Source organism: Populus nigra, chromosome 19, assembly GCF_951802175.1.
Source record: "Populus nigra chromosome 19, ddPopNigr1.1, whole genome shotgun sequence".
NCBI lineage: Eukaryota > Viridiplantae > Streptophyta > Magnoliopsida > Malpighiales > Salicaceae > Populus > Populus nigra.
In genome coordinates this window covers 2,359,403-2,366,784 of record NC_084870.1, presented here as the reverse complement: position 1 = coordinate 2,366,784, position 7,382 = coordinate 2,359,403, and the positions used below count along the sequence as shown (strand labels likewise).

The 7,382-nt window shown below is 32.5% G+C and overlaps 1 long non-coding RNA gene across 2 annotated transcripts; it reads left to right on the top strand.

The window, feature by feature from the left end:
- The first annotated feature begins 1,343 nt into the window (after positions 1 to 1,343).
- Positions 1,344 to 3,869, top strand: LOC133679641 (uncharacterized). Of its 2 annotated transcripts, XR_009836186.1 has the most exons (3): positions 1,549 to 2,506; positions 2,619 to 2,864; positions 2,991 to 3,869. It is a non-coding gene; the product is annotated as an uncharacterized LOC133679641 (long non-coding RNA). The 2 variants fall into 2 exon arrangements; XR_009836185.1 differs by having other exon boundaries at positions 1,344 to 2,506; positions 2,619 to 3,869.
- The last annotated feature ends 3,513 nt before the right edge of the window (positions 3,870 to 7,382 follow it).

Sequence of the window (7,382 nt, the reverse complement as noted above, 5' to 3'; positions counted from 1 at the left end):
GGAGAAATTATAATATGTCCGAGTATGCAACTCGGCATGATGAATTTCTTCAATCAATAATTAATTATCGTAACTTTAAGGAATTGAACTTATAATTAAATAAGTATACTTCCGTTTTTTTATTTTGTAGATTTGAATCTTGAAACTAAAATATAAGATAATTTAATAAATGTTGTGAAATATTTTAAGATTGTTTATAAAAATTGATATAAAAATACCACTATTGTTAAATAAAAATTAATAATGGATTACCATATGTTAATTTTTCCACATTAGTAAAAGTTTTGGAAAGGCAAAACCTGATAATATCACTGATTATATAATATAATTTAATAAAAATAAAAGTATTATATTTATTTATTTTGACAAAGGAAAAAAAATAAAGTTATTATCCGATCAATTTAGATCAAACTATGACAGCCACAGACAAGTTAAAAATATAATATATAGTTCTGCATTTTTGCATATTAATCTCTTCTACACAAACATTTCTTCATCAATAATGAAAGTCTGCTTCTCTTCTTCCTCCACGAACCTGGATTTAATACGTACAATCATACGAAACTATTTTTTTTGTTTTTGATTTAGACCTTAATATATTAATAAAATCATCTAAAAAGTTCTAAAAAATTAATACTCTCTTAATCCAAACACCGTTAAATTAACTTTTTAATCCAAAGTTGTATTATTTTGTGCTAAGCTGTGCTATATATTCAAAATAGGACTAGTAAAAGTAATGTATTATAGCTTTTAAAAATTAAATTTTTTACTAAATAAAATAGTGAATTTTATAATAACTTGTTTGCTTTAGTTTAAAAGCTCATATTCATCCAAAAGTAAAACATTTGTTTTTTAAAAGGAACATGTGTTTCTAGATGAAAAACAAATCTTAATAAAAAACTATTTAATTTAAAATAAAAATCAATAAAAGCATGCACTTTTACTTTAAATACACGATAATGCAAAACATGTATTAAAAGAACACTAAATCCAAACATTTTAAGAACAATAACTCTAAAATTTAGAATATTTTAAAGAGCTAAATATAAAGAGTAGGGATAATTGTAAAAATATATTTTTTTTTATCAAAAATTAAAATATCTTCTTATCATTTTAATAAAATCAAATGTAATTTTCTCAAAAATATATTTTTTTTATCAAAAATTAAAATATCTTCTTATCATTTTAATAAAATCAAATGTAATTTTCTCTTTTATCTTTATACCTTTTTTTCAAAATAAACTCATAAAATTACTTTTAAAAATTTGCAAAAAGGAGCAGCAGCAATGGGGGAGCGCACGGTAAAGGCACGGGGTCGACTTCATTGTAACAGCACTCCAAAAAGAACTAGGGTTTGGGGGAAGATGGCGATGGGTAACTGCAGCAATACTGGTACAGTACTATACAGCTCAGCATCTACCAATCAAAACCTATAAATATAGAAAAAACACAAAAAGTAATAACAATGAAAAAGAAAATACCATTAATAATAACAAAATAATAAAGTTCCAGCCCTCATCTGTATATATATACGTCTCAATCAGTCCCTCCACTGTTGCTATCCTCCTGAGTCCTCTTCTCTCTCTCTCTCAACCAAGCTTGCACTCTTCCTTTCATTCTAGTTTTTTTTTTAATAATATTCTCATAAAGGTTTGATGAGCTGATGTAGCTAAAAGAAGTGAAAAAACCAAATGGGTTCTCTTTCTTTTTATGTGATCTTCGCCGGAAGCTGACATGAGGTGGTACTTGCTATATGTTAGTCTCACCACACACAACCAGAGGGAGTGTGTTTTTGTCAGAATCTCGCCGGATAAATAAATCTGATCCACTTAACTAAAAATCTATGATTTCCCAAAGTACTAAAACTCGTTAGTTCTTGATTCCATTTATTAGATTTTCTTTCTTTCTTTTTCTCATCTGATATAAAAAAATATTATTATATTTTTAATGTTGAAAAAGGGTTTTGTCTTGTTTTAAAGTTCTGAGTTAAACAAGGTTGTAGGATTCTTTCTCGGGCATCCCCTTCACGTATTGCCTTTTGGCCTTAACCAATGGCAACATGCCACATCAGCTCCTTGCTCGTGGGTTTGTTGGTTTGCATATGTGCTGTCCAATATTTCTTTGTTTTTCTCAATTTTTTTCCTTACAAGAATTTGCTAGATATATATTATATGTTTGCTTAATTTCAATCTTGAAACCTTGTAGAGAGGAGGTAAAAAGATGGGGCATGGAATTGAAGGCTAAAGGGGTCTTGTGCATGGAAATATTGACAATCGTTGTTTGCGGGTGGAGCATCATCAAGATTCACATGCAAATGCACGGCCGGAGATGTTAGAGTTAAATCTCTCTTTGTTTCTGTTCATCTGCCAAAGTTCTTTGGAAGTGAGAATCTTGATGATGCTGCATCGGCAATAAACGACTATACAACACAAAAGGACTTGGAAAAAAAAAACAAAAAACAGTTTGTGAGTGACACTTGCTCCTGCTGACCAACAGCAAATTAAAGGTGATTCTTTTTTCTTTCTACTTTGCTTTCTGTTACTGTCAGGTGAGTACATTTAGTAGTGTTTATATTTCTTTTTTATGGTGGATTCCCTAAGTTTGGATTTTCTTTGCAGCTTGCAGAGAAGGAAAAGGCAGGACACCCTTCGTTTTGCTGACTTTAGCAGATCTGTGATTATTCCCTCCGAGGAAAATATTCAGGGGATGCAAATGATATCTTTTCTGTGTTGCAGATGTGATAGGTAACTTTGTCAATAAGCAAGAAAGGTGAGGGAGGGAGGGAGGGAGGGAGAGAGAGTGTTTGATAACCTTGATTGTGTTGATGATACGATACGAGCTTATAAAATAATGGGATTAAATAGGTGAATTTACTAGACCCCTTACTGTTTCCATTTCTGGGTGTTTGATTTGAGATCCGTTACAGATCTTTGATTTGTTTCAAAGAATGATTGTTTTGGGTGGTTTTCGATTCTCTTTTTTACACGAAGGCAAAGCAACGATTATGTATGTGGAGGTTCTTTCTTTCCTTGGAGGATAGACATTGTTCATTGGAGTCTGATAAGACAGGAAGTAGAGCATTGAAGCAGAAGCTGATCACATTGATATGGATAAGAAGAAAAAATAAAGTGAGTAGTTTTTATCAGATTTTGTTGTTTATGGGGTTTTTTTTATTATATCAGCTAAAATAACTTTACCTGAGTTTCAGAGTGTTCTCCATCCCACAATCTTTGTCTTCACGGAAATGGTTCAAAATACTCTTTGATTATTTTATGGACATTCTTCCGAATGTTTTTTTCTGTGGAATCAGTAGATCCTTGAAAATTATTAACAGTTTTGAGAACTTTGGCATGCCAAATCATGGTGGGAACAGGTCATATTCTCACTGCCATGGTTGTGTAGGTTTTGGCATTAGATCTCTGTACTCACCAATCTTGCTGATGGACCATCTATCTTGCAACTTGGACCCTCGCCTTGTAGTCCAATTTTTTTGCAGACTTATTCAGTCCACCTATTTTTCACCTCTCTCAATAATAGCAACCTAAGAGATTTGGCAATTTATTCTCCTTTTCTCTTCACTATCCATGACAGTGATAACTCAGCCATTTCAAGATTATAGAGATCTGTGTGCCTCCATCGCTGTCTTAATCATTGGTTCACCTATTACATGCCCATGTGATTTCAATCCTCCCATCTGCTCTTCTTCTTTATGAATCTGAAACAAGGCAGTACAGGAAGGGAAAATTTAGGTTCACTGATTTACGAACTGTTGTTTTGTTATGTATGAGTTTTCTTCCCGTTTTGTGATTCAAGATGTTTCTTTTAACAAATTAATCTAAACAATCTATCACTGGTCTTTAGATGTTAAAGTTCGCAATTAATTTTTCAAGATTACGTTTTACTATGTTTCCCTTTGTAGACTACTCTCATCTCCTTGTGGAAACATATGGTCAAGTTGTTCAAGTAGAGTTGTCCCTCTAGCTAGTTCTCCCAGATCAGAAAGAGAGAATTAGTATAGCAGAATTTAAGCTCATATAATCATCGTCTCATCACGTAGTTTTCTCATTGAAGTTACGCTGTTTTATGTGTTTGGTTACTCTTCTGTGATTAGAAGCGACAGAGATAGTGGGGATAGAGAAGACATGTTGCTTTATATTTTTTATTTTAAAAGTATATAAATTCATTTTAGAATTGATTCATAGATAGATTTATTTTATATTTTATATTTTTATTTCTTTAACTAAATATGTTTTTATCTTTTTTGTATTTTTTTTTATCTTGAAATTTATCTCGATAACCAAACACAACTTTATTAATGTTTGACACCGATAAGATAAGATTGCTTTGTTTTTTGTCATAAAGTTCTTATTTTTTGTTCTCTACTAGGTTCCATTACATTTGTTCTTTAGTTTTCAATATTGGATTGGAATTTCTTTAGTTCATATCCCAATTTTCCATCATTAGTTATTGAAACCACGTTCATGAACTATTTTGAGACTACATTTTACAAGTCTTGTAACTAAGATACTGTAAGTTACTGTTTAACTGCAATAATCTGCAAATAATTGAAGCAGGTCCTGTTCTTCGACCAAGTTAACAGTTTAAATAAGTAAATACTCACACAAACTCTACTCCCCCTCTTTAGGCTACATGATCATTTTTTAATATTTCATGTCCAAAAAATCAGAGATTTTGAATTACATGTCCTTTCTGTTGGTCATATTTTTGGCTTTCCTTGCGATTTCCACATGCTCCAATGTGTTTTCTACTTTTACCTTTTCTTTTTCTTGTTGAATACCATTGCAACCTTGAAAGCACTTACATTTTCTTGCTTATAATACATGCTCGGAAGTCAGAACTTGAGAGCAATCTTGCAGAATTTCCTTTGAGTTCCATGAAAATGACTATTGTTTATGCTTCATCTCTCAGACTACATCAATGTGACCTCATTTTAATTTGGTAAAAGTAGAAAACTAAGTTACAAAGGCAATGCTGTGGAATATATATGGAGAATTCGGTTTATTTCACTGTAGGACTTCTGCATTAGCTGAATATATACGTTGGATTTGATGTTTGCTAAAGGGATCTTTATGATCACACCACCCATATTTTAATTGTTCACAACAATTCGTTTCATTATAATCAGACCATATTGTCTTTTGAGGTTTTTTTTTCAACATTGCCTTTGGCTCATACTCAAGTCTCTTGCATCCATGACATGGCCAATCATTCCCCTTGAAGCTTTTTATTTCTTGTCTACAATGTCCATTTGGTTATATCTGTTTTTTCTTCTTTATCGTTAGAATTGCATCAGATGACCCAAACGTAAATATTTTGCTTTCTTCACAATGAATCGATATAAGATCAGAATATCTGGTGGCAATTAAGGCATCGTGGATCGTACCAAGCTCGTCTTGGGTTGGTTTCTGGACTCTTGACTAAGTGAATGTTTATGTTTGTTAATGTAATTTATATTTTTTTAATTAAAAATACATCGAAATAATTTACTATTAAAATCATATAAAAAACATACAAAAAACAATTTAAAAGATATTTAAAAAACAGGTTGAACATTTGGCAAGGTGAGTTCAAGTCAGAATTGTCAAGATGATCTATGCATTAATGACCGTTTTTAGCAAGTGAAATTGTATAACTATGTGTCTTCATAGACGCATATAATGCGAAGACAACCATCATTCACCAGGGCACTTTGACAACATCCCAACAACTGGCTGTTGTAAATACTCTTCTTGTCCGAACGAGTGATATCAATCCAACCGTCATCCATCAAGACACTTGACAACATCCCAATGGCTGAATGTTATCCAATTGTGTGATAAATATCATACTTATCTCACTAATACCCACACTTACCTCTCAATTAATATAATATCTTGTAAGGCATATTCCTTCTGGCCGGTCCACAAATTTATCAATCATTGAGGAATATCCCCTTTACTCCCATTACATTACACCCATCTGTTCAAAATTATCATTGCCACTCATACTCTGATCCCTTTCTGAAGTTTTTATGTCCCAATGGCAAGATATCTTCCGAAGTATTACTGTCGTCCTCCAAACTCAAGTACCATCACCATCCTCTAACCTCAAGTCTTGTCATTGTTCTCGAGATTCAAGCATTGCCCACGGATCGGCTCCAAAGGTGCTGACGGGATGAGCACGTACGCCCTCCGGTGTGCACGTATATACTCTCTAGTATGCACTTGTCCTCCAAAATATCTTTGCCCTCCGATGTGCACATGCCTTCGTCCTCCGATGTATTTATCTTACTTTCCGATATGTATTTATCTTTCACTTTAGCATCCAAGGCATGATAAGTAGGACACAACACTACTATCTTTCCTTTGTTCATGACTTATTGTGTTTTAGATTAAATTCCTTATCAATTAAAAAAAAAAAGTAGTAGAAAGTACGACAATGATTCATCAAGTATAGTAGCCACCACCCTAAGAAAATTCACATTTCCGTCTAAAACAAATCTTATGCTGCTCATGAGGTTGTGCTACCTTTTCTTTGTACAGGCCGTGTGTGTGTAAAATAAATAAAAAGGTGTTGAAAATAAAGCTTTTGAATCATGGAAAAACAATTATAAGAAACATAAAACGCTATGCTTTTCTCGTCCAAAGCACTGTAAGCGCTTTATTGACACGCTAAATCAGAATTAGAGCGTGATTTTGGGGTACGTAATATTTAAATTATGATCATGTGTTCAAATAATTGGTGTGATATATGTATGTATCTACTTTGTTTTCCTCAATACGATTATACACCATGTCATTTTCGTAGGCACTGAGAATGCCCCCAAGAACATCAAGAACACACACACACACACACACACACACACACACACACACACACACGATTATACACCTGAAAGGTCAAGGTCGGTTGATGTTGCGGCTACCCTAGTTAGGACCCTGAGGAAACATCCTCCTTCAAGTTTTTTATTTCTTCATCATTATGTATATAGATTTGATTGTGTTTTAAAGCCAAGTGAGAAACAGCAAGGAAGGGCTGTGTGTAATCTTGGAGAAATCTATGAAAACTATACTGGAGTTTTTCACAAACTGTGTTTATTATAAATTTAGTGTGCAAGTTTTATATTTTTCTACTTAGGTGTTCTCATAAATTAAATACAAAATCTCTATTTCCAATAATAATCTTATATAAAAACCATAAAAATAAATAGTAGTGAGAGTCAGATGGTTTTTGGTACTAAATATTTCTCTCAAAGTCTTAAAGATATTTTTCAAAGAGGTTTCGGTAATTATCTCTTAAATCTTCATGAATAATTCAATATTTCACCAGCGGAAGATTACTTATCATTCGTTAACACACGTAATTTTCAGTATGGACGAGTC